The sequence below is a fragment of the Protopterus annectens genome, chromosome 4.part0 (assembly GCF_019279795.1).
Source record: "Protopterus annectens isolate FY-2018-M chromosome 4.part0, PAN1.0, whole genome shotgun sequence".
Lineage (NCBI taxonomy): Eukaryota > Metazoa > Chordata > Ceratodontiformes > Protopteridae > Protopterus > Protopterus annectens.
Genome location: NC_056733.1, coordinates 1,752,082,092 through 1,752,085,929, shown reverse-complemented (window position 1 = coordinate 1,752,085,929; position 3,838 = coordinate 1,752,082,092).

Genomic DNA, 3,838 nt, shown 5'->3' with positions numbered 1-3,838 from the left:
CTAAACCTTCTATTTAAGTGGTAAAATAAAACATATTAGAGCTTTACTGGAAAGTCTCACCCAGACTCTACTACACTTTGCTGTGAGGGAAAGGTTGGTTTGCTTTTTATTTGTTGTATTTTATATTGGTTTATTGCCATTTTATATTCTGAGTGCTGTGATTTGTTTTCGTTACCTTGTGTTTTGCTTGTGTTCTGTTTTTAACTGCATATTAAAACTTCAAAAGACACCTCAGCTCTGTTTCTTATGAGTCAGCAGAAATTAGAACTGATCAATTAAGGACTCATACATAAGACAGAAGAGGATACATAAGGTTAATCATTTGTGAACTGAAGGGGTGGAGCTAGGAACTAAACCTTCTATTTAAGGGGTAAAATAAAACATTTCAGAGCTTAATTGGATAGGCTCACCCAGACTCTGCTACACTTTGCTGTGAGGGAAGGTTTGGTTCCTTTTTGTTTGTTGCATTTTGTATTGGTATACTGCCTTTGTATGTTTTTTGTGCTGTGATTTGTTTTCTTTACCTTGTGTTTTGCTTGTGTTCTGCTTTTAACTGCATAATAAAACTTTAAAAGACACCACAGCTCTGTTTTTTGTGAGTCAGGCAAAAATTAGAACTCAGACAAGCTCCACGTGGGTTTACAGAGTGGTCCTAGCAGCAGGGAACTCGGAAAAGCGACTATCTTCTGGATTTAAGTATCTTTGCTTTTTTTCACTTGAAATAGCTTCTGTAGCTTACCTTTAACTAGCCTGAACTGTTTTTTAACTGATTGCTGCATTATTTTAAAATCTGCACTTAAAGTTACTTTTAGTCGAATTTGATCGAAAGTTTGCTTGTTTGTTTGTTTAATTTAACTGTGGAGGCTGCCCACTAAAGTGTGCTAGCCTGTGTAACTAATTTATCACTGTTTCTGCATTTTCTGTGTGTTTCTACCAAAAAAACAAAAAAATAATCCTTCTTTTCCCGCTTTCTTCGACTAGTTTAGACTAGTTTACAGGCATTGCTGTATTCTGGGCTGTGGTGTAGTTCCTGTGTTGTCCATTACCTTACTTGGATAGAAGGAAGTTTCTTTGCTCACCAGTGGGAGTGGGGAGCCTTGAGCAGCCTACCTGTCCTTGGGGGAAGTGACCTCAGCACAAGAAGCTGTAGTAATTGGTTGTTTGGTACCATTTCTAGCTCTTTTGTAGTTCACTGTTTAAAATCTGCCTCTGGGGCATTTTTTCTGGCTGTACTGCTCAGACAAGCTCCACGTGGGTTTACAGAGTGGTCCTAGCAGCAGGGAACTCAGAAAAGCGACTACCTTCTGGATTTAAGTATCTTTGCTTTTTTTTCACTTGAAATAGCTTCTGTAGCTTACCTTGAACTAGCTTGAACTGTTTTTTAACTGAATGCTGCGTTATTTTAAAATCTGCACTTAAAGTTACTTTTTAATCGAATTTGATCAAAAGTTTGCTTGTTTGTTTGTTTAATTTAACTGTGGAGGCTGTCCACTAAAGTGTGCTAGCCTGTGTAACTAATTTATCACTGTTTCTGCATTTTCTGTGTGTTTCTGCCAAAAAAACAAAAAAACAAAAAAATAATCCTTGTTTTCCCACCTTCCTCGACTAGTTTAGACCAGTTTACAGGCATTGCTGTATTCTGGGCTGTGGTGTAGTTCCTGCGTTGTCCATTGCCTTACTTGGATAGAAGGAAGTTTCTTTGCTCACCAGTGGGAGTGGGGAGCCTTGAGCAGCCTACCTGTCCTTGGGGGAAGTGACCTCAGCACAAGAAGGTGTAGTAATTGGTTGTTTTGGACCATTTCTAGCTCTTTTGTAGTTCCCTGTTTAAAATCCGTATTTGCACGGCTTTGCGTGCCAGTTAAACTTCTTCTGGCTCCGCCAAGTCTGCTCTTCAAATTTTCTCTTAAGGAAGCTCTACTCTTAGTATAACCAGACTACTCACTGTAGTATAAGCCTAGCACTTGCTCTCAATACTTCTCTACTAAGTAAGCACTCTCGTACTAAGTAAAGCACTACATCTATGTACCATCCCTGTGAATATCCACTTCCCTTAAAGGTATACCACTCCCTTATACTGTTCTAGCATGTCGAGTGGTAGATTACTGGCGCTGCCTCCAGTTCAGCTGGTCAATCTGGGTATCTTGAGACAATGCTACAATTGTCTCATGTACACAGACAACCCTCTCCTCCTCCCAGCAAACACAAATACATGTGAGAGATGCAACTATATAGCCAAACTGGAGGCTGAACTCTCTCAACTCAGGGCTGGCATGAACAGACAGGAGGAGATGGCAACCACACACACAACAATCCCAGTCCCACATAGACCTAACACAACTGCAAACCAAACACATAAAAACACAAAGGCATACTCAGAGGCTCTAATAAAAAACTTACCAAAACAACAGAGGCTCCCAAAGCAGACCTCCAAAAATCCACCACCTCAAAACAAAACACATGCAACACATACTTCAATAAATCAGTGTGTCGACCAATCAGCTCCTTAAGGCCAAACACCTTGCCTGATACACTAGTAATAGGTGACTCCATAGTCAGACACACTGATGTCCCACTGACCAGGCTGAACAAGGAGAAGGTGACTGTGAGCTGTCTATCGGGAGCAAGGATCTGCCACATAACACATGCACTCAGGTCACTCCAAAGCAAGTACAAATATGACTCCGTCATTGTCCATGCTGGTGTGAATGACCTGAGATGTACCTCCCTGGACTACATGAAAAGAGACATAGAGGAGCTCTCCGATTATGTAGCCCAGGCTGGTATGACCCTGACCCTGAGCAGCATCTTGCCCTCACCAAGAATGATACCACAATACAAAGACAAGATGATCAGCTTTAACAATTGGCTCAAGTACTGGTGTCATTCTAAGGGGATCCAATGTCTGTCTGCCTGGGATGATATGTTGGACAAGCCGCGCTGCTTTGCAAGGGATGGCTTACACCTGTCACCACTGGGCTTCCAGATATTGGCTAAGGCTCTTGCCACCCCATAGTGCCTTTTAGGCAAGGCTCAAAAGACAAACCCACCTCCTTAGAAACAAAAATGGAAAAACGAAGGGTAATGCTGCTCAATGCCAGAAGTCTAAATCTCAAGATGCAGGCACTTGATGCACTCCTCAGCATGGAGAACATATCGGGAAAAAAAATTTTAAAAAAGGAAACCCAATTTTTTAAAAAAAAAATTTAAAAAAAAACCCCCCCCAAAAAAACCCCCCAAAAAAACTTTTGGGCCCCAAAAAAAAAAAATGCAAAACCCAAAAAAAAAAACCCCCCCTTTTTAAAAAAACCCCTTTTTAAAAATTAGGTTTTAAAAAAAAAGGGGGAAAAAAACCCCCCCCAAAAAATTTAAAAAAAAAAAATTTTTTCCCAAAAAATTTTAATTAAAACCAAAACCCCCAAAAAAAACCCCCCCAAAAAAAAAAAAAAATTTTTTTTAAAAAAAGGGGGGGGGGAAAAAAAAACCCCCCCAAAAAAAAAAAAAAAAAACCAAAAAAAGTTTTTTAATATCAATTTTTTTTTTGGGGGGAAAATTTTCCCCCCAGTTTTTTTGGGGTTTTTAAAAGCAATTTTTTCCAAAAAATTTTTAAAAAAACCCTTTTTCCCCCCCCTTAAACCCTTTTTTAAAAAAAAAATTTTGAAAAAAAAGGGGAAAAAATTTTAAAAAAAAACCCCAAAAAAAAAAAACCTCTTTTAAATTTAAAAAAAGGGAAAAAAAAAAAAAAACCCCAAAAAAAAAAAAAGGGTTTTTTAAAAAAAAAAATTTGGGTTTTTTTTGGAACCTTTAATTTTTTAATTTTTTTTTTTTTTTGGTTTCCCCC